Below are 23,818 nucleotides of genomic sequence, written 5' to 3'. Positions count from 1 at the left end.
CGTCGGCCCCCAGGCTGCTTAGCGCTTGTCCGGGTCGGGACCCGGCCGGACCCTCCAAAGTAGGGCCGGTTTCCGGAGTGGTGGAGGCCGGACCTCCTTCTCTTGCAGGGGGATCCGTGGGGGCCCCCTGCGAGAGAGGCTCGGACCTCTCGGTGACCAGCACCATGCTGATCACTTCGATCGTTGCTGCAAGATAAAGGAACAGTGTCTCACCCGGGTCCGGTGCGACCAGGACCGGCAAGGAGGTAAGGTACTGCTTCATCTCTTGGAAGGCACACTCTGCCTCTTCGGTCCATGTGAATGGGCCGGACCCCCTCATCAACTTGAAGAAGGGAAGTGCCCTCTCCGCCGGCCTTGAAATGAAACGGCTGAGAGCTGCCAGGGACCCCGTCAACTTTTGTACATCCTTGAGGCGTGCAGGGGGTCTCATTGCCTCGATTGCCCGGACCTTATCCGGGTTGGCTTCGATTCCCCGGTGGGAGACCAGGAATCCAAGGAGCTTCCCCGCCGATACGCCAAAGACGCACTTCTCGAGGTTAAGCTTGGTGGAGGTCGTCCGTAACTTGTCAAAGACTCGAGCTAAATTTTCTAATAGAGAACACGACTCTCTAGTCTTGACAACGATGTCATCGACATACACCTCTACAATATCTCTAACCAAATCACCTAGAGTGATATTCATTGCACGAGCAAAGCTGGGTAGAGCATTGAGCAATCCATAAGGCATCACTATATAACAATAAAGCCCATCCACTGTTACAAAAACTGTATGCTTCCTATCATTTCTAGCCATTTTGATTTGATGAAAACCAGAAGAGGCATCTATGAAGGACAGCAAATCACACCCGGAGGTGGAGTCTACAATCTGATCTATACGCGGGAGTGGATAAGGGTCTTTTGAACATGCCTTATTAAGATTGGTGTAGTCGATGCACATCCGAAGCTTCCCATTGGCCTTTGGGACCACTACCGGGTTGGCCAACCATACGGGATGGTAGACCTCCTCGATGAAGCTAGCCTGCAGCAGCTTGCGGACCTCTTCACGGATGAAGTTTTGCCGCTCGATGGACTGCTTGCGTGGCTTCTGCCGGACCGGCCTGGCGTCGGGGTGGATCTTCAGATGATGCTCAATCACCTCCCTGGGGATCCCGGGCATTTGTGATGGCTCCCAGGCGAATACATCAATATTTGCCCGGAGGAAGGCGATGAGCGCGCTTTCCTATTTCTCTCCCAGGTTGCCACCGATGCGGGTGGTCTGGGAGGTCTCCGCTCCGACCTGGACGGTCTTCACGGGAACCTTGGCACGCGAGGTTGAGGGGCCGGACCCCAGGGCGCCTGCTACGGGGGCAAGTCCTGTGGCCAGCGCATGGAGCTTTTCGACCGCCACAACAGCAGCGGCCCGATCGCTCTGGACGGTGAGGACGCCTGCCGGAGAAGGCATCTTCAGGACCAGATACTCGTAGTGGGCAACGGCCATGAACCAGTATAGGGCCGGTCTGCCGATGATGGCGTTGAAGGGGAGGTTAACTTCCGCAACCTCGAACTGCACGTTCTCGGTACGGAAGTTGTCCTCTGTCCCGAATGTAACCGGTAGGGTGATGGTCCCTACCGGGTATACGGGATCCGGGCCCACTCCTGAGAATGGGCGTGATGGAGCCAACTTGGACTCCGGGATCTGCAGGTGCTTGAACGCTGCATAGCTGATGACACTGAGGCCGGCACCTCCGTCGATCAGCACATGGTGAAGGCGAACATTGGCGATGGTGGGTGCCGTGATGAGCGGCAGCACTCCCACGCCCGCCATGTTCTCTGGGCAATCGGATGGCCCGAAGGAGACGGTGGTGCCCTTCCACCGCAGGTGGGGCGCCGCCCTCGGCACCCCTGGTTTCACCGAGAGAACCTCTCGGCGCAGGGCCTTGACGTCCTGTTGGGAGACGAGCTCCGAACTGCCGCCGTACATAACGTACAGCTTTTTGCGGCGCTCGTCCCCGCCGGACTCGGAATCGGACTGCTGGAAAAGTCCCTTGAGGTCTTTGTTGGGGGCTTGATACCCCAACTCCCTCTCCGTCGCAGCTGCGTCGGCTTCGGAGGCTTTCTCCTTACCAGACCGGCGCGGTGGGGAGGAGCCCTCCTTGGAGGCTTGATCTCGCCTCTTGCTGAGGCGCTCCGCGAGCTTCTGGATCTCGCGGCACTCGGTGGCGAGCCCCCGGATGAACAGGGCACGACCCGGGGTCGGTGTGCTGCTGTCGCGGGCGCTTGCCACGGGAGTTCTGGCCCCCGGTTGTCGCAGCTGCAACGGCCGGACCCCCAATCTGTGACTTGTCGAAGCCACGGGCCTTCTTGTTCTTCTTCTTGCCGCTGCCGGGGGCAGCGACGCTGGGTCCACTCGTCTGAGCGGGACCTGCCTGGGTTGCAGAGTGCCATGCACGGCCTTCTGCAGCCCGGGCGCATTTGTCCGCCAGAGTGAACAGGGTGGTGACGGCTTCCACTTGGTGGGTCGCCAGTTTCTCTAGCATCTTCTCGTCTCGGACCCCCTGTCGGAAGGCCGTGATAATAGACGGATCAGAGATACGTGGGATAGTTCCACGTACCTTGGTGAAGCGGGAGATGAAGGCCCGAAGGGTTTCTCCGGGTTGTTGCCTCACGGCGTGGAGGTGGGCCTCCATAACATGCTGCTGGTACGCACTGGCGAAGTTTGCCGTGAACTGTGCGCAGAGCTCACCCAGGACTGGATGGTTCCTGGGGTAAGATTCATGAGCCAGGTCCGAGCTGGCCCGGTTAAGGCTACATGAAAGTAACTTGCCATGACGGCTTTGTTACCTCCGGCCGCCGTGATGGCGGTGATGTAAACCTGCAGGAACTCTGACGGGTTGGTGGAGCCGTCATATTTTTTCGGCAGGTGGGGCCGAAACTTGGACGGCCAGGCGACTGCACGGAGGTGGTCTGCGAGCGCTGCGCAGCCCACGCCCGTCAGTGGCGCCTGGGGGAGTCCCTGCGGCCTGGCCGCAGCCGCATCGAGCTCGGGCGCGAGGTTCCGACCCTCAATATTGAGTCGTCGGTTGCGCGCCCGCTCGATGGAGACCCTGGCGTCCTCTCCTGCATGCCTGCGGTTGAGCTCCGCCCGGAGGTCTTCGGTCCGTGCACTCCTCACGGACGGTGAGTGCACGGAACCGGATGCACCGCCCTGGCGACGGCGCTGCCTGGAAACAGACCCCCCCCCCCGCAGAGTCTGGGGAAGCCTGTGCCAGGTTGAGGAGACGGTCGACGTCGTCACGCCATTGTCTGTGCGCGTCTGGCGATGCTGCCTCGCCAGGGGGGTTGCGGAGCAACTCCCTGGCTGCCATGAGGGGCCCGCTCGGTGGGAGCACCGATTGGGCCACAGAGGCCCGCTCCGCTGCACACGGTGGAGCAGCACGCGGGGCCACTCTGGAGGCGGGATGGCGCGAGGCGTGTGGCGCCGTTGACGCCACTTCTTCACCGATCTGGAGGTCATGGTGACCATTTTCCTGCGCCATTGAGGTCGCGAAGGTCGACCGAGCGCAAACCAAACCTAACCCCTACCTGGCGCGCCAAATGTCGGAGGAATTCTCCAGCCGGGTGGCGGAAAGCACCCGCCTAATCCTAGTTAAGGATGGGTTTGGAGGGGGCTTAGGAGCGCTCGATCGGTGGACAGATGAACACAGGAGGGACACGGAGATTTTTGAGTGGTTCGGGCCGCCGGAGCGTAATACCCTACGTCCACTATGGTATTGTATTGACTGTGAGAGCCTTGGATAGAGCTCAGTCTGAACTTGTGCTTGTGAGATACCGGATGTTGGAACCCCTTCTAACGAGTACACCCTCCCTTTTATAGTCCAAGGGGGGTGCTTACACTGAGCCTGACCCTGACATGTGGGTACGGCCAGCCGAAGCTTGTTCTAAGAGAGATATGGAGATCTTCATCTCCAGCTCCTCTCCGTAGTCCTCTCAATCGGGAAGTTGATGTGCGTATCCATAACTTGGATACGGCCCTGTACAGCCTTGTCTTGCACAGTATCCGGCGTCAGCGTTGCATACAGTGAAGCCGTGCTGTCACTGTTAGGATGGGACCTCCTGTCAGGCGGTGAAGCAGCGCTGACCCGGTGCGTGTGCACTGTTACAGCGCACGTCTTGGCTTTGCCTATTACAGACCATCATCACGCGCGCAGCGCCGTGACGGGACTGTACACAGTCCACGCACTGTGCACGGTGATATAACGCGCCGCCTTCAGAACAGGCGGGCTTACCGTGGTGTCAGCTTACCTGCCCCATGTGTCAGTGGCAGGCCGCACCTTTTTGACTTTGGCGCGCCCGACTCAGCTACCGCATTAAATGCTGGTAGGTGGAGAGGCGACCCGCCAGGGGCCTCCGGCCGCAGGCACGCGGCGGGGCCAGCCCCGCTCCTCCCGCTGGGCAACACATGGCGGCACCGGACCCCTTCCCGGGGGAAGGGGGGCCCGGGGCCCCCGAGATCGGTCGGAACGGGCTGGCTTGTGATGGTCCGGTCATCACACGTGGCGGCCCCGGACCTCCCAGGGGAGGCCGGGTCCGCAGGGACTACCCGAGAGCTCTCCCGCCCACCTGGGTGTGCAGAGACCCCGGACCTCACGGAGCCCGGGGGAGGGTCCGGAGACCGCGGTCCCAGCTGTCAGGCCTGGAGGCCGTATGCCACGTGACCCAGAGACGAGAGGGAGCATGGATTATGAGAAGCCAAAGGCCTGGCCACCCTAGCGGGAGGTACCCCTATCTGTATGTACCGACAACAGTCATCACATGTTTGACTCTGACACTAGCTTGCCTTTCAGAAAAATTTGGACTGCAAAAAGTCCGTTTGAAAATCAAAATTCTCATGCGGCTGGTGCACCAAAATGCGATATTGACAAAGGACAACCTGCTAATACGAGAATGGCAGCAGGGACCAGCGAAATGCTGCTACTGTGCTGCCGACGAAACGGTCGATCGATCACTTGTTTTTTGAGGGCTCTATGGCAAAATTCGTGTGGAGTCTTGTGGCTATGGTAGTAGGTGCCAACCGCAGGCCCTGCTCTTTTAGCCGGTTCTGGTTGTGGGTACATATGTTCATGAAAGATGCTGCGAAATACCATATGGTGGGGCTGGCAGCGACCTGCTGGGCCCCATGGAGGGCACGAAACAACATTTGTTTTCAAGAAAAGTTGGTGACGTCTCCTACTGAGATCATCTGTCTAGCTTCGTCTTTTATCTTCTGAGATACATCTTGGCTTAACTTGGCGCTGTGTGCGATCACGTTGTGAGTTTATCAATAAGCTATATATGGTGGGTGATGTGCATGCATGATTGGGATGTTGAGCGAGTCTGCAATAGTGAATTGTTTATTTCTCATGCATGGGAGATAGCTTGTTTGCATGCACACAGACTACGTGCTTTTGCATGCATATGTATAATCACAATGCCGAATTATTTATAAACCTTTCCGAGTAATCTTAAATAAGCCAAACAATACCATGGGTATGCCAAACCCTCATCGTACGGGCGTATTTATCTTGATTACTTTGCCTTCAAAAAAATAGAAGAGCGCAAAAAAAAAGTTGGCTACAGGGAATCTGCTCCTTCCATTCTAAATTATTAGTCGTTTTGTCTTTCTAAATATATAGTTTTTATTATGCATGGCCGAGGTGCTGGCGAAAGCTCGTACGGCGACCTTCGCAGATACCGCTACCTCGTTGGAGGCGTCCTTTTGCACCTCTTCGTCTCTCTGTGCCAGATGTTGCGGGTGAAAACCTAACCCATCTTGGGCTAGTGTCGGCGGCGCCTTCGGTGACGTTAATCTTCTTGAAGGCGATGCTAGGCTAATCCGAATGGCAGTGACGGCCATCGACAGTGTGTGCTACCTCTTCTCTTCCTTTCTTCCTCCTTTGAGGGAAAAAACGTTGCTTGTGTTGGTGCGGCTCACGTCAAAGATCCAATCTGATAGGGCAAAGTGAGTTGAGGCCTGGGTGAATGTCCCAATCCGACATGAGCAGCTGGGTTGACTCATGGTGGTGGCGTGGCGGGTGGTTTTGAGTGGAGTCGAGTTGAATTGCGCAACCGTATTGATGTACCAATCCAACCGGTTGTTATTAAGTCAAGTTGAGAGGAGTTGTGCAGTCGTGCTGGCCAATTGTGGTGTCGTTGTTGGTTGTTGTGGTGCCTAGTCTGGACATTGTTTCTTCTCCTACCAAGTTCATTAAAAAAAATTTATATCTAGAGCTAATAATTTGAGGCGGAGGGAGTACAAGTACTCCAAACAGGTCGATCATCACTGCGTTGGCGTATTCGAAATTTCCGCTTTCTTCAGCGGCTTCTCTTCTCGCCACGGCCCACGGCCCACGGCGCGGCGCAAGCGCAGGCCGGGACGCCGCGCGTGGGGTGGGGGCCCCCACATGGCCGATCTGTGCAGGGGAAGCTTCCCCTTGAAATGCCTCCCCGCCCGGCCGCCGTAACCGTCGCGTAACCAACTTCTTCGGCTCCCTCCTCCTCTTTCCCCTGCTGCCAGCAAGGCCAAGCAAGCCGCCGACCAGCACCGCCGCCGGAGGACCAGAACCCCACCGGGCCGCCGCCATGGACCTGCTCCGCGACGGAGCGCTCGTGCGGCTGCGGAGCCGCGCGCGCGGCACGTACCTCCACGCCGACGAGGACGGGGTCGGCGTCTCCCTGAGCCCGCGCCGCACCTCGCCGAGCGCGGCGTGGGAGGTGCGGCGGGTACAGCGCGACGGCGCCGCCCACTTGCTCCTACGCTGCGCCGCCTGCGGGCGGTATCTGTCGCTCTCGGCGCATCCCCGCGGGCGCCGCATCGTCCAGCGCGACGACGACCACACGCACGAGCACCCAGCGGCGATCTGGAAGGCCGTCGGAATCTGGGCGGGGCGCGGCGGCCGCTACGTCCTCCTGCGCCACGTGTTCGGCCTCGCACTCCGCGCGGACGGCTGGTTCCCCGGCGTGTCCGCCGCCGACGTCAAGCACCATTGCGACACGATGCATTGGGCGGTGGAGGCGCAGAACGCTCCCCTCACACCGGGGCCACCACGTCGTCGTCGAGCTCCAACGCCGGTGAGTTCCCCTTCCCGTCCCGGTCCTTCTTCTCTCTCCTTGCAACTTGGTTGATCAGGAATTGCTGCTGCTGCCTGCTGGAACCCTGAACATGAACTGCTGTTCCAGATTTGGGTTCCTGTGCTGCCCCGACACGGTGCTGCTGGGACGTTCTGGCTTCCGTTGGTGGACACCACAAGATACCTCATCGGCTACATTCCGGCGAACATCGGCGGCGGCGCGATCCTCCGCGATGGATTCGTCGAGCTCGGTGCGGCGGCCGCGCCCCTGTTGGTCTGGGCTTCCCGGGAGCACGCGGGCCAGGACCTGCACGTAGGCGGGATCCTCGCCGTCCTGCGCGGCGAGGCTGCAGGGGTCGTTCTTCTGCCCGTCCGGCTTGCGGGGGGACGAAGGGCCGAGGCCGCTGGTGCTGTTGGTGCGCCTCCCAACGCACCAGCCGCCGACGAACCCCACGGCGCCAACCCCCAAGCCGCCGGTGCGGTTGGTGCGCCCCGCGGCGCAGGAGCCGGCGACCCACACCAGCGCGCCAACGCCGAGGCCGTTGGTGTTGTTGGAGCGCCACGCGGCGACGCAGCAGCCGGTGACTAACCCCACGGCGCCAACGCGAGGTTGCGCCCCGCGGCGTAGCAGCCATCGACCCACACCCGCGGGGTCCTGGCGGTGCTGATCGGGGCGTCGTCGTCCACGGCGGCGCGGAGGAGGCCGACCAGGGCGCCGTAGATGCCGAGCTGGTCCTCGCCAGAAGGCCATCGAGAAGGCAGTGAACGAGTACCATCGCAAGAGCGGCGAGGCACCGGGATTGGTTGGTGAGGCACGGCGTCGCGCCGCCGTCCCCGCCTGCTTCAGCTCGAGAGCACCCTAACAGCCTGCTGCCGAGGCGCCGCGGCTGACGAATCAACATCTGGATGTCGGCGACTAGTGTACTGGAACTGGATTGCTTGCTTGTTGCTGTTGGTGCATGGAAACACGCTGTAGCTTTCTTCTGCTGTGCAACCATTGATCGATCGATCAATCGCATCAAACTTTTTTCTGCTCGTGAAAGTGATCAGCCCATTAATTCGTTCATTTCGTTGGTTTGGACGTGTGATCATCTCTGGTTACCTTGCTTATCCATGCCATACTTGTGCTTGTGATCATCTTTGTTACCTTTCTTATCCATGCCATACTTGTGCTTGATCATCACATAAAAAATAGTAGCAGTAATTCAGGAGATAAAACTCCCAAGTCTTCAGATCCCAATTCCAAAATAGCTGTTTGAAGCTTGTGCTTGTGAGCTGCCATTTCTGTTCTGTGATTTGGAACGCTTTCAGGTCTAAAACTTCCATTTATATATGACAAGATCTTCTATATTCTGTGTTGGCTAACCATGTTATTTTGATGTTTATATTTCTTTTTCTAAAACTAGCAGAGGTCCATATGCGGCACGCACATGTTTCAAAAAATTCAGAAAACAAGAATTTTACCTTTATAGTAATGGGTTGCATTTGACATGTGGCAATGATATATATTTTTTAAAAAAACTAGTAAGAAAAGATACTTTAATTAAGGAACCAACAAAATATAATAAATCGCAATAATATAATTAAAAAGGTAAACCAAAAAATTTTATTGGTCCCTGTAGCAAAAGAACCATAATATAATCAAAATCAGAAATTAACATGCATATTGCGATGGAGAATCACGCCGACAAACGATGTGTTGCCATGATGCCAGCATTAAGAGAGCGTGGTCGTCGATCCCGGCACTGCTAGTGGCAAACAAGACTGGAGAACCACGCTCAGCTTGGATCCCCAGTGGTTTCCTTGCTAGCATTTTTTTTAATTGGCAAGGAACACGTCCAGGAAGACAGGACAATGGAACTTTTGCAAGTGAGGAGGTAATTGGCAAGCGCTGATAAGGGAATCAATTACGGAAAATTAGGTTGCTAGGATTAGGCGGTCAGGATAGGACCCTGTAAGGAAAGAAAATTAAGTAAAAGGACCACGTCCGGGTTTTTGGAAAGTCTGGCTGTTGGAAAGTTTGAGACAATCAAGGCCTTCAATTCTGGAAAGAGAATATGGGGTCGGGGCGTGATAATTGGAATTTTCTTTGGGTACATGCGGCGGGTAAGCTGAACAAGCAGATGAAAAAAGTAGGGGCAAAAAAAAAGTAGGGGCAAAAAGGTAGAAACATTCTAGAAAACGCTATTTTTTTCAACATCCTAGAACTTTTGCATCTTCCAACCTGTCAAGCAGGCCCTTCTGCAAGGGGTAGCTAGGAATTTTTTAGTGGGGAAGATTTTCAATTATTTTAGATCCTTATAGTATAGATATAGTATAGATTTACGCTTCTGTTCCTGAAGTTTAGTTTATTGAAGCAACCAGACGCTATTATAGTTAGACATAAGATGAAACTGTAAACTTCTGCCTCTGAAATTGAACACCTTATAATCTGCCTGCAATATCTTTTGCTAATCTGTTGGCTTCTCTGCAAAATGAAGAATACTGTTGCTTGTAATGGTTTCTGCCTCACCAACAAGCCATGATGACATGGTTATGCCTGTGTTCATGAGATTTAGCATGTCGTGCCTCTGAAATATTCATTTGTAATTGGGAACTGTCAGAACAGTGAGCTTGCTTCCATTACTACTAGTGTCATGCAAGTAGGAAAAGGAGTTGAAGTACCGGAGACTGAGGGCCTGTTTGAATAAGGAACTAAATAGTTCTTGTCATATCGGATGTTTGGACACTAATTAGTAATATTGAATCTAGTCTAATTATAAAACTAATTGCATAAATGAAGGCTAATTCACGAGATGAATCCATTAAGCCTGATTAGTCCATGATTTGATTATGTTGTGCTACAGTAAATATGTGCTAATGATAGATTAATTAGATTTAATAGATTCGTCTTGTGAATTATCCTCCATTTATACAATTGGTTTTATAATTAGCTTTTATTTAATACTTCTAATTGATATCCAAACTTCCCAGTGGATCCAAACAGGCCCCGAGCAATTCAGGGCCTGTTTGGATCCAAGGGCAAATGGCAAAAGGGCAAATGGCAAAATTTTTGTTCCTGTCACATCAGATGTTTGGACGCTAATTAGAAGTATTAAATATAGTTTAATTAAAAAACTAATTACATAGATGAGGACTAAATGACGAGACGAATCTATTAAGCCTAATTAATCCATAATTAGCAAAATTACGGTAGCATTTGTCCTTTTGCACTTTGGGGTGTTTGGATCCAAAAGTGCAAAAAAAGTGCAAAAGAGCAAAAGTTTTGCACTTTCTCTTTCTCTTTCCATTGGATCCAAACAGACCCTCAGTCATCAGACATGCTTGTCTGATTCAGATACAGTCTCCCCAATTCGGATCCAGAACAGAGAACTATATCAGCATCTTGGCCAGTTCGTCTTCAGACTTCGCTGCACAATGACGCCTGATCGAATTCATATTGAGCTGAACTTAATGGTTTCAAGCACAAATCAGCTCTGACGAGTGACGAGTGACGAGCAGCTAAGCTGGCCTCAGCTCAGCATGTGTGTGTTGGTCTGACCACATGCCACCCTGCAGGTGCTCTACCTCGCGAAGGTCCAGAGAAGCAATTTCTATCTCGCCGGACCAGGCACAACCCAACGACCATGGCAGCGGCTACTCCGACGAGGGCTTCCTGAAACCGCTAGCTCCCATGTCAGCCGGTTCTCACCTGCCGCCGCAATTCACCGAGCAGCTTCAGGGCTTCTCGCCTCCAGGCGCCACCGGAGGCCGAGCGAGCGTGGCATGGCATCTCCACGAACACGTCTCGGGTCCGCCACCGCTGGAGCTCGCTCTGCCCGGCCGGAGCGCGCGCCGTCGCGCGGCGGATGGCACGCGCCCGATCGGATGTAGCCGCGGGAGAGTTTGAGTGGGCATCTTTCTGTACCGTTGACCACGGCGGCTGATCGGTGGGTTGGATGGGTGGGCCTTTGCGCTTCCGGTGGGGCGGAGGACGGCGGCGGCAAGCGGGGAGCCGGAAGGAGAAGACGATCGGAATCAGGGGGCTATATGAAAACTGTAGCAACTCAGTCTGTCTCCACCCATATCCTCCAAATCCCATCCTCTACATCCTTTATTTACAGAATTCTCTACAAGATTCTCTCCTCTATATCTCATTTCTCTCCAACAACGTTCTCTAAATCTCGTTCTCTATACATTAAACCCTATATTAGAAACGTATTTTGTTCCAAATTTTTGTACGTACGTATTTATCATACCTCAAACGCTATGGACATATTTTATTTTTATTTAATTTAGTGTTTGAAATGTAAAGAAAAAATAGAGAAGAGGAGAGAGAATCTCTATATATAGAGGAAACCTGTAGCGTTCTCTATTTTAGAGGACCATTTAGAGAACGCTGCTGGAGTAATAGAGAATGGAATCTTCCTCTATATATAGAGTACATGACGTTTTAGGGAACACCGCTGGAGACAGTCTCAGGGGATTATATGAGAAATGTAGGATGTAAATTGCAAATATTCGAATCGCGATTAATAATCCTTTAATCGCGATCTAAATTAGAGGTTATGTGTAAATAACCAGGGTGTATTTAGAAAATATGCGGATAGCGATTACTAATGGCGAACCAATCCAGAGTTGCTTTTGCGAACATACTGATCCCGATCTCCCGTCCTCTGCCGCGGCTCACCGGAGCGCCGCCTCACGCCGGGCGTCGCTTGGTGCCTCTTCTTCCTCTCTCCGGTCTCGCAGAAGCCCTAGACCGCGCCGAGAGTGAGAGAGACAGAGAGAGGTCGAGCACCTGGAGGACCCCGTGTGACCGCGCGCCCGCGGAGCATCACAGGTTGGCACGACCTCCTTTCAGGCGCTGCGCGGCGGAGGTCGAGCTCCGATGACGACGCCGGCGAGGACTGCGACATAGCATAGCAGATAGATTCCACGAGGCAACGCTCAGGGAGCAGCAGCGGGCGACTCGGCCGGCCGGCCATGTTACGTCCAACGACATGCCAGTCACGGGCTCAGCGAGGACGACGGCGTCGGGCGAAGAGACAACAGAAATGACGTAGCGTGCGACGCAGCTGTGTGTGGCGGCGACGACGGCGCGAGCGAAGCTTGGGCGGAAGCTAGTGGTGGCTGCACATCGACGCCTGATCGAATTCATATCGAGCTGAACTTAACGGTTTGATGAAGCACAAATCAGCGTTCCATACATATCAACCTCGCGAAGGTTCAGAGAAGCAAATCTCTATCTAGCTGAACTTAACAGTTAAATTAGATGGGTGGGCTTTTGCACTTCCAGCGGGGGCAGTGGACGGCGACGGCGGCTGCAGGCAGCGCTGGGCGGGCGGGGAGCCGGAAGGAGTTAACATCTGAACCAGGGGGCTATATGAAAACTGTAGGGGTTATTTCCACATCGGATCGTGATTATTAATCGTGATCTCGATCAGAGGGTATATAAAAAATATAGGGGTAAATTGCAAATATTTAGACCGTAATTAATAATCGCGATCCAATTTAGATGTTCTTTTGCAAAAATACCGATCCCGATCTCCCACCCAATGCCGCGGCTCGCCGGAGCGTCGCCTCACGCCGGGAGTCGCTTGGTGATGGATGCGTCTTCTTCCCCTCTCCAATCTTGGAGAAGCCCTAGATTGCGTCGAGCAAAGGATTTCTGGAGCCCCCAGGGACGGGTAGGCGTTCGGGCCGACAGGAAACGCCGCCTCTGGCTCGGACGTCGCGCGCGGGTCGCCGCCGCACTCCGGCCTTTCCTCGCTTTTCCAACCTGCTTGGAATCGCCGGCGGCGTGGTCCACCGCGCTCCAGTAGACGCGTCGGCTGCTAGCCACTCCTGCAGAGTTCGGTTTCGAGCAGGCACTTTCAGGGACCATCGATCACGAGTTGAGAACAAGATGCTGGTAAATGAAGACGAGCATCTGGTTGTTCAGACTTCAGAGCTCTCGAGCTAAAAAGAAAAATCTTTGCAGAATTCTAAGACACACTACCTACCTCTTGAGAACTATCTCTTAGCAGATAAAATTGTAGCGGTAATGCAGGCGATAAAATTCCTATGTCATGATCCAGTTTCAAAAGGAAAAAAAAATCAGTTTCACCCTCCAACTATCATAAAATCCGATTTTCAATCTTCAAAATTAGATAACCGGGACCATCCAACTATCAAAACTGATAAATTTGGCACTTTGGGTGGTTTCAAAGGTGGTTTTTCATTTTATGAAAAATTAAAATATTCAAGTCTAAACTAAAAAAATCATAAGTAATTAATTTTAAATCCAAAAATACAAAAAGGGTGAGAGCATTTTTTCTATCTATTGACACTCCACTTGTTAGTTATTCAGATTTATTTTTTTCATATTTCTAGAATTTATTTGTTTGTAGTTATGCTATTATTTTTGAATAAATAAAATCCAAACAGATCAACAACAGATAGGTTTAAAATGAATTAGTTTTAACTTTTTATATCTAACTAGAATATTTTATTTTTTAAAAAATGCAAAACTATCTTGATATTCGGTTTTATAATTGAAGGTTGAAAATCGAACTTTTGGATAGTTGGAGGGCGGACTTTTGCAATTTCAAAATAGCCATTTTGCTTGCCTCTGTTCTTCGACCGCTGCTGACTTTGCTCATTCACCTGCATTATCAACTTGTCATTTCGCTGGCTTTTGCCTTGTTGGTTGCATTGCCTGGGCTCTCACACGGTGGTGCTGGCCCACGACGGCGTCGATCAGGGGGAGGGCGGCGCGGTGGCAGTTGGCGTCCGTGAGCCCTCACCCGCGCCACGGCTGCGGTGAATGCTGTGGCGCCGCGTCCTGCAGGCTGGATTGAGATCATCTGACGTCGCCCGTAGCGACATATGCCTGCAGTCACTCACATCGGATCGTCCATTCGCATCCAGCGGCGAGATGCTCCGCACTTCCAAATAGCAGGCCATGTGGCTAGTCCAGCCTATCGAAGCCCACCAGTCCACCATCAAAGCACAAGCATTTTTTCTTAAAAAAACAGAGCACACACGCACCTTCCATGGGCGATTACTCCGCCAGAGACTCCTCCTTTTCCTCCGCCGCCGCCTTGGTCGTCGATCGACCCTGAGGTGCCAGTACCTACGAGGTCACGCATCTGCCTTTCTCGCCTCCTCCCCACCTCGACACTCAGGCGGCAGCGTGCCAGGTGCTGCAGGTGAGCTGGTCCCCAGGCAGGTGCTTTCGGGGGAGTTTCCTACCTTGCTCGTCGCCAGCGCGGTCGCCAGCCGTTCGCCTGCCGCCGACGTTGTGCTCAAGCCGCATTGCTTTTCCTATGCGCGCCTCAAGCGCCGTCGAGGTGGAGCCCCTGATTTGCAAGCTTCATCTGCACGTTGTAGCCCCATAGTCAGAGCAATTTTCAGGTTGCAATTAGAGCAACTTTCAGCAGGTTGCAGTCAGAGCAATTTTCAGCACAAGTGTTTGAATTGGGAACAACAAGATGCCATGCATGAGGTAGTCGTGCCTGGATTGTTGAAGACTTGTGTTTTGTAATTGTGTTTGCATTGTGTAGCAACTGTGCAGGACATTAGATAGGAAGCACAGGTCATAGCAATTTGTGCAAACTGTAATTGTGCTCGAATGTTATCATGATACTGGAATATAGAAAAGGCATTGCTGATTTTTGAAAGTTCGAAGGCTGCATAAAGATGTCCTTGTACTCTTGCTTCTAGTATCAAGTGCATATGACATAATTGCTGAAGTCTACACTTGACTTTCATAGATAAATATAAACATGCAGTCTCATATGACGCTGCACGAAATGTGAACTGGTTGAACTTTACAATTCACCCATAAAACCAAAAGCTATGCTCTAAAACAAGCCCTATTACTAGAAATCAAGCTAAGTTTTACAGATTCTGAAATATTATCACATGGTCTTGCTTATCCATGCTGCACATATCTAAAAGGCCATCAATCTGCAAAGCATCACCACCAGACCACAAGTTCCAAAAAACACCGCCATTTACTAGAAATCAGCATTAAGATCACCAGTGCTTGCTCTCTGCAGAATAAAACAACAAAGTATTAAACTCTTTACGCATTTCTGGACATGAAAATCATCACTTAGAAATATTACCATCAATAGTTGAGAGAAAGAATTGATAGTCAGGTATGGTTCAGTCATCCCTTCGTTGGGCCATGAAGTGCTAGGAGGAATATTGAAATGAACCGGATTCCCGTATCGAGGAATCCGACTCCCTGTATCGTCGTGATAGTCCCTGGATCAAGCGCTATCACATACAGAACTCACTTCAGGCATAATATCACAGTCATACTCATTAAGAGGTCAATCACGGGTTTAATTATTACATAAATCCAGAGGATCTGTAGTACGGAATTTATTACAAGCCTTTCGGCTAAATCGAACAAGCAGAAGGCGCATAGCGGTAGCTAGGTCTTCGGCCGTCCTCCATCTTCGGGATCCACCTCCACAGACGACTTGAGCGTAGCTCGCGCCTCAGTCGTACCATCCGTCGTCGTTGGGGTCGAATTCCGGGTCGGATCCTGCATCGTACCAGGCTATCCCCAAGGAATGGGATAGGTTCACGTCACCATCCGTATGCAAGCTTTAGGTGGTCTATACTACGGATATAACAGAGTTCAAGGGTAAAGCTGGGGGTTTCCCTATGCATGCAAAATAATATATATAAGAATACACATCTCCTTTCATTCCTGACTCGGGCCCTTCCGGCATTCCGGACTCCCGGTCACACACACCTTCCAACACCACCAAGTCGATGCGAGGACTCCCTCTCCTCGCATCTCAACTGCCCCCTGGCAGGATAAAATTCTAGAGGGAGGTAGAGATCATAAGTAATACTAACTAATAAGAGCAACAGAGGAGTAGGGATGTCCATAACCGAGGACGCGGCTATACGTATAGTTTTTACCCTGCAGGGGTTGCACACCTGGACCCACTCGAATCGACACTAGCCGGAGATCAGCCGACTAGCATACGAAACACCGGTCTACGAAACGGAAATAGGAGCCACGGCACCATCCGGCTTTCCCGGGTCTTGGGCGCATCCTCCCGCGAGAGGTCGCCCCGGGACTGTGAAGCCTCCCATGCGTCTCGGGGAACGTGAGGTCAGCACCTCCTTCCCCTGCACCGATACTCGATCCTCCTACCGGCTTGGTACCGCGCTTGCTAAGTCCGGACCGGGCCCACCCTCATAATGGGTAAGTGGTGTGCACGCTTACAAAGTCCCACAAGTCATGGTTACTCTCACCCGGTCCTTATCTGCCGGAGCGGGCATCTTCGTCACATGCGTATCCACCACGGTGGTCCGCAACTGCACCCGCAACGGGTGCCTCACACACCTCAGTCACATAGCCAAAACTGTACCCGCCACAGGTACGTCGTAGGGTGTGCCAAGATACACACCCCAAGCCCTCGATCCACGATCGAGTTGGGTCGCCCACTCCCGGCTAAGCTCTAATCACCAACTCCTGATGGGAACCTCTTCACACACGCCAAGACTATCCATCCATATCCCACACATACACTTTCAAGGATTTACAAGGCATATCATATAATAAACAATTCAAAATGGGTTGACAAGGAGTATGGATCGTAAAGAGGCCATGCAGGTTTATCTCGATATATATATATATACACATACAGCAATAGCATATCTACAAGCAAATGCCTAATAGGAGTTCAATTCGTAGATGGGCGTGAACCTGGCGTCTCCTCGAAGTCCTCCTGAGTCTCCGGGTAGTCCTGGTCGTCGGTCAGCTCCTCGCGGACGGGTCCTATTCGTAAATATGAGTAAGAGTAGGGTCCAAAATGCAAAAGTGCACAAAAGGTTGCAAATAAGATCCAAATCATCACAAAACCTACTCTATCAGGTGGCTCATGATTTTAGAAGAATTATGAAACTGGTTTCATAATTTTCGGAGGTCCGGATAATTTATTATGAATTTTCTAAGGAAAAACCTATTTCTGAAATTAATAAAAGGGTTTCAGAAAAGAAAAGCCTGAACAGGGACACGTGGCAGCACCAGGGCGTGCCACGTGGCATGCTGATGTCAGCATGATGTCAGCATGACGTCAGCAGAGGGGGTCCTGGATGATGACGTCAGCAGTGGGCCCTGCTGACGTCATCGTTGACCGGTCAACGTTGACCGGTCAACGGTCAACGGGTCAACGGTCGGTCAGCGGCGTCGGGCCCCACTGGTCAGCCTCAGCACGAGGCTGATAGGTGGGTCCCTCGGGTTAGGTTGTAAACAAAAGGAAAAGGGGTCATGATTCGGTTTGGGCCAAAAGAGGTGATGGGCCGGCTCGAGGCCCATCGGCTCGGCTTAGGCTCACAGGGGCAGCTCGGCCTGCGGCTCAGCAGGCCGGCTCGGGCGAACGGGCTGGCTGGGCACGCGGTCTGGCTCGGCTTGATTCCTCCGCGGGCCTGGTTCCTTCCCCTCCGTGGGCTGGCGGCCCACTCTTCTTCTTCTCCCCGCTGGGCTGGCCTTCTCCCTTCTCCTCCACGCTGGGCTGGCTGCGCCTGTTCCTCTCCCCCTCTCACTGTCTGCTTGGGCCCAGGCGTCAGCGTCCGCGGGATCCGGTGTGGCGGCCCGGATCCGGTGCAGCAGACGCGAGTGCGTGTGTGCGTGTGTGTGGCGCCCGAAGGCGCGTGCGGTGTGAGCGCCCAAGGGGTGCTCGGGGAAAGGCCCCAAAGACCCGGCCGCGACGCGAACGCGACGTCGCGGTCGTGTCGCGGGGTTGACGCGCACGGCGAGACCGTGGCGAGGCTGGGCGTGTTGCGGATGAGTGCGGCCGTGGCCTTGCGGTGTGGGTGCGCACGCACGCGCGCGGAGCCTGGCTGCCCAGGGCCGCGGCGTGGCCGTGCCGTGCGCGGGGCACCGGCATCCCGGGCCCGCGGCACGACGCGGCGGCGGTAGGGCGACGGCGGTAGCGGTGGGGATCGCGGCGCGATGGGCTCCTGCAGAAAACGGCACAGAGGCCGGATGGGTAGGGTACCTAGGGTTTCTACGGACGGCTCATCGGCAACGCCGGCAGCAGAGGGAAAGGGAGACGGTGGCGGCAGCGCTCACCGTCGGGGCTGAGGAAGAAAGCGGTCGGTGCGGCGGAGGGTCGGTGCCGGGACGAGGCGAGGCAGAGCCGTGCAGCACGGGGTCGGTGATGTAGTCGATCGGGGCGCCGGCTCGGTGAAGCTCCGGGGCGTCGGCCTTCTCCTCCTTGCGCTGCTCCGGCTCCTCCTCCTCCTCTTCTCTTCGTGTGGCGACGGCGGAAAGGCGGCTGGGGCTTCTAGGGTTTGGGGGCGAAGCGGCCTCGGGTTTATAGGGGGCGCTAGGGTTCGGGGGCGGCTGCGGCCGAGGGTCCTCAGCGGCCGGGCCGGGACGCGTGGCGCCATTGCGGTGGCTGCGGCGTGGGGGTAGGGTCTCGGGCTCGCGGCGCGGGCTGTCGGGAAAAAGGGCGTGCGGCGGTTGCGTTGCTCTGTCGTGGAGCGGAGACAAGAGCGCGCGGGGGTGACGCTGGCGAGCGCGGGCGCGGGGAAAAAGAGGGCGGCCGTTTCGCTATCCTGTCGCGAGGCGGGCGACGCGGCGGAGGCGAGCGGGAGCCGGGAGCGGGGTCGCGGGCGTCGGGAGGAAGGGGAAAGCTGACGGGTGGGTCCCGCCCGTCAGCTGCCCCGAGAGGAAGGGAGTGAGGCGTCGCGACGGTTCGCGGCGGTGGGCTGGGCCGGCTCACGTGGGCTGGTTCGCGCGCGGGGGAGAGAAAGAGAAGGGAAGGGGGCGGTTGGGCTGGTGGCCCACTAGGGGTTTTAGAAGTTAAAGATTGGATTTGAATTTGTTTGGCCTAATCAAATTCAAATCCCACATATTTGTAACAGCAAATGGAAAATTCCAATCAAGAAAAACCCAACAGCAATTCCAAAACATGTTTATCCGCAAAAGTTTTTGAAATTCACAAATTTGCTAATCAAACCCCCTAAGCTTAATATGAAATGTTACAGACTCCCCCCCTCACAAGAATCTCGTCCCCGAGATTAGAGGTTTACCTGGTCCACGAAAAGGTGTGGGTATTTCTCTTTCAGATCGGACTCCTTCTCCCAAGTGGCTTCCCGTTCGGTGTGATTACTCCAAAGTACCTTGCAGTAGGGGATGGAGGTCCTTCTAGTCTCTTTATCCGCCCGGGCTAGAATCTTCACGGGGTACTCTACATACTCGAGCGTTTCTTGCAAGTCCACTGCCTCCGGGGGTATTGTCTCATCCGGTACTCGTAAGCATTTGCGTAACTGAGATACGTGGAAAACTGGGTGTACCCCAGCAAGTTCTTCTGGTAGCTTTAGTTTGTACGCCAATCCTCCGATCCTTTGAATGATCGGATACGGTCCAACGAACCTCGGGGCTAGCTTCCCGTTGACATGGAATCTCTTGGTGCCTCTGAGTGGTGACACCTTCAAGTACACGTGGTCTCCGACCTCGAACGAGAGGTCTCTCCTCCTCTTGTCGGCGTAACTCTTCTGTCTGCTCTGCGCTATCTTCAGGTTCTCCCTGATCTTGGCGACATTCTCCTCAGCCTCTAATATAGAGTCCGGACCAAAATATGATCTCTCTCCGGTTTCTGACCACATCAGCGGTGTTCTGCATTTTCTGCCATAAAGTGCCTCGAAAGGTGACATTCGCAAACTGGCCTGATGGCTGTTGTTGTACGTGAACTCAGCATTGGACAAACTCTTCTCCCAATCACTCCCGTAGGCTAGCACACATGCTCTAAGCAAATCCTCGAGTATCTGGTTCACTCTCTCGGTCTGCCCATCGGTTTGGGGGTGAAAGGCGGTGCTGTAATCTAGCTGAGTCCCTAGGGATTTGTGCAAGTTCTGCCAGAATTTCGCGGTGAACTGAGGGCCTCGATCTGATACTATGCTTCGTGGTGCCCCGTGGAGTTTCAGAATATTCTCTATGTACAGCTCGGATAGTCGGCTCACGGGGTACGTGGTCTTGACCGGGAGGAAATGTGCCACTTTGGTTAGACGATCAACGATTACCCAAATGGAATCATTGCCCTTCAAGGTCCGGGGTAACCCTGTTATGAAGTCCATGCAAATGTCGTCCCACTTCCATACGGGAATATCAAGTGGTTTCAGCAGACCGGCAGGGCGCTGGTGTTCTGCCTTGATCCTTCTACAAATGTCACACTTAGCCACGAACTCGGCTATGTCCGTTCTCATGTCGTTCCACCAGAAACGGTCCTTCAGGTCTTGGTACATCTTCGTACATCCTGGGTGTATGGCGTACTTGGAGTTATGCGCTTCATCCAGAATCTCAGCACGGATCCCTTGATCCTGGGGTACACATATGCGATCTTTCAGCCATATGGTCCCTTGGTCGTCGACCCGGCAGTCGGTCGCTTTCCCGTCTCGCATTGCTCGCTTGAGCTTCTGAATTTCTGGGCATCGTCGCTGTGCTTGCCTGATTCGATCTTCCATATCGTACTTGACTGTCATTGTGTTCAGGTGCCCTTGTTCTACTATTTCTAACTTCAGTCTCTCGAGTTCATCGCACAGAGCAGGCTGTTCCTCTCGAACCAGCAGATTGCTGCAATAGTGCTTCCTACTCAAGGCGTCCGCTACGACGTTAGCCTTGCCGGGGTGATACTGAATGTTCAGGTCGTAGTCCTTGATCAGCTCTAACCATCTCCTCTGCCTCATATTCAGCTCTGCCTGAGTAAAGAAATACTTTAGGCTCTTGTGGTCGGTATAGATGTCGCACTTGTTGCCAATGAGGTAGTGCCTCCAAATCTTCAAGGCGTGCACAACAGCTGCCAGTTCGAGGTCGTGGGTAGGATAGTTTTCTTCATGTTTCCTCAGCTGCCGGGAGGCGTACGCAACAACTTTGCCATCTTGCATTAGCACGCAACCCAGGCCTTGACGAGAAGCGTCACAATAGACGACGAAGTCCTTTCGGATGTCCGGAAGGGTGAGGACTGGAGTGGTAGTAAGTCGGGACTTGAGCTCTTGAAAGCTGGCTTCGCACTTGGGTGACCATACGAACGGCACGTTGTTCTTGAGTAGCTCGGTCATAGGTTTGGCAATCTTGGAAAAGTTCTCGATGAATCGCCGGTAGTAACCTGCCAAACCCAGGAAGCTTCGGATGTCGGTAACGCTCTTCGGTTGTTGCCATTCGGACACTGCTTCGATCTTCTCGGATCTACGGCAACCCCTTCGGCAGTCAACACGTGGCCTAGGAAGGCAACCTTCTCTAGCCAAAACTCGCACTTGCTGAACTTAGCATACAGCTGGTTCTGTCTTAACCTCTCGAGTACTACCCTCAGGTGCTCAGCGTGTTCTTCGGCTGTCTCGGAGTAGACCAAGATGTCGTCGATGAAGACTACGACGAACTTGTCCAGTTCTTCCATGAACACCTTGTTCATCATGTTCATAAAGTAGGCGGGTGCGTTGGTCAGTCCGAAAGGTACTACGGTGAATTCGTACTGGCCATATCTGGTCACGAACGCTGTCTTCGGGATATCGCTTTCCCGGATCTTCATCTGATGGTATCCGGATCTCAGATCGATCTTGCTGAAGAATTTGGCCTTCCTCAACTGGTCAAGCAGATCATCGATTCTGGGCAACGGGTACTTGTTCTTGATGGTCACGGCGTTCAGCGATCGGTAGTCGATGCATAACCTCATGGTTCCGTCCTTCTTCCTCACGAACAACACGGGTGATCCCCATGGTGATGCACTGGGTCTGATGTACTGTTTATCTAGCAGGTCCTTCAGCTGATTCTTCAACTCGGTGAGTTCTTCTGCGGACATGTGGTAGGGTCGCTTCGCGATCGGTGCCGTCCCTGGCACAAGGTCAATCACGAACTCGACATCCCTGTCCGGTGGTAGGCCAGGCAGCTCCTCGGGAAACACATCAGGATACTCGCAAATCACTGGTACATCCCTGAGTGTCCTCTTCTCCAAGCTGTTCAAGTTGTACACCTGAGGTACATCTCGGGACTTCAACGGTTCCACCTCGATCTTCTTCCCGCTAGGGTGTTCCAGGGTCACCAACCTGGGCGAGCAAGATATGACACCCTTATGTGCTGTCAACCAATCCATCCCCAAAATAACATCTATCCCTTCTGACGGCAGCACTGTCAGATCAGCTATGAATGGTAGTCCCTGAATCATGATCCTCACTCCTTTACATGCTAATGTGCACCTATGATCCCCCAGTGGGGAGCTAGTGATGATAGGGTGGCTTCTCGGGGTCATCGGAAGGGATTTTTGTGCAACACACTTGGAAGAGATGTAGGAGCAAGTGGCTCCAGAGTCAAACAACACCAAGGCTTTAGAGCCGTTGATAAGATACTCACCTGTCACGACGTCGGGGGCATCCCGGGCTTCCTCCTCTGTCAGGTGGGTGAGGCGGCCACGGTCTGCGGAGCGCGGAGCTTGAGCGGGCCTGCCGGTGGAGCCAGGCGCGCGGGCTAGAGTCGAGGTCTTCTTCTCGGGGCACTCATAGGACTTGTGGCCCGGTTTGTTGCAGGTGAAGCAAACAAACGGCGTCGGGCCACTGTTGGTCCTCTGTGCCGGCTGCTGGCGGTGGTAGTTGCCTCCTCCTTGGTTCTGTCCTCCGTGAGTCCTGTTGCCGGAGTAGTGGTTGCCTCCTCCACCGAAGTTCCTGCTAGGCTGACTGGAGCCGGATCGGAAACCGCTCCTCGGTGGCAGAGGTGGCGCGTTCCTTGTCTTCTGGAAGGGCCGGTCTCGAACCTGGTGGTCGGTCTGGCGCTTCTTGTTGCGCTGACGGTCTTCCCATCCTAGTCTCTCCCTCTCCACAGCAATGGCACGGTTGACCAAGCTGCGGAGGGATGGGTACTCGCATCCCGTCACGATCTGACGGATGCCGTGGTGTAGTCCTTGCAGAAACCAGAACTGCTTCTTCTCCTCGGTGTTGGTGTCGTCTGCAGCGTACCTCATCATCTTGGTGAAGTGACGCTCGTACTCCTCCACCCTCATCGTACCCTGGGTCATGGTACGAAATTCCTGAGCCTTCTGGATCATCACTTGCCGGGGCACGTGCTGCTCACGGAATGCCCTGGCAAACTCCTCCCACGAGATGTGTGCTGGGTCATGGTGGGAGTCGCAGTAACTGTCCCACCACGACTTGGCGGTACCCTCAAGCTGGTGGACGGCGAGTGCGACGCACTCCTCGTCGGTGCAGTTGGTGAGGTCCAACTTGGTCTCGATCACCCTCAGCCAGTCATCGGCTTCCAAGGGGTCCTCGGCGTAGCTGAAGGTCGGGGCCTTTAGGCGGATGAACCTCTCGATCTTGCGCTGGAGGTCCTCTTCAGGCGGGCCATGGCGGTTGGCCCCATGGTTCCTCTGGTCGACTGACTCGGCCAGACGCTGAAGAAGCTGCGTCTGCCTGTCCATGATCTCTGCGAGTGTCGGCGGTGGTGGTGGCGGCTGCTGTGCGGGCTCAGCGTCGATCTCCTCATCAACCTCCTCCTCATCGGCTTCGTCTCCACGGCGTGCCTCCCAAAGGCGTGGGGTGCGGCACCCGCGGCAGGTCCTCTGCCTCTTCCACGCCCTGCTGCCGGGGCACGTGCTGGGGCAGCACGTCCGCGCCCACGGCCAAACGGGCGACCTCGTCCGCGTGCTTCGGCTGCGGCTTCCTCCTGGGCGGCTTGCTCGAAACGAGCCATCAGGCGGTCGGATCTCCGGATCGACATTTCCTGTGTAGGGTGAAGGGGGGAGTTCTCT

The sequence above is a fragment of the Panicum hallii genome, chromosome 3, assembly GCF_002211085.1.
Source record: "Panicum hallii strain FIL2 chromosome 3, PHallii_v3.1, whole genome shotgun sequence".
Lineage (NCBI taxonomy): Eukaryota > Viridiplantae > Streptophyta > Magnoliopsida > Poales > Poaceae > Panicum > Panicum hallii.
The sequence above is the reverse complement of the archived record's forward strand: the minus strand, read 5'-3'. Positions refer to the sequence as shown.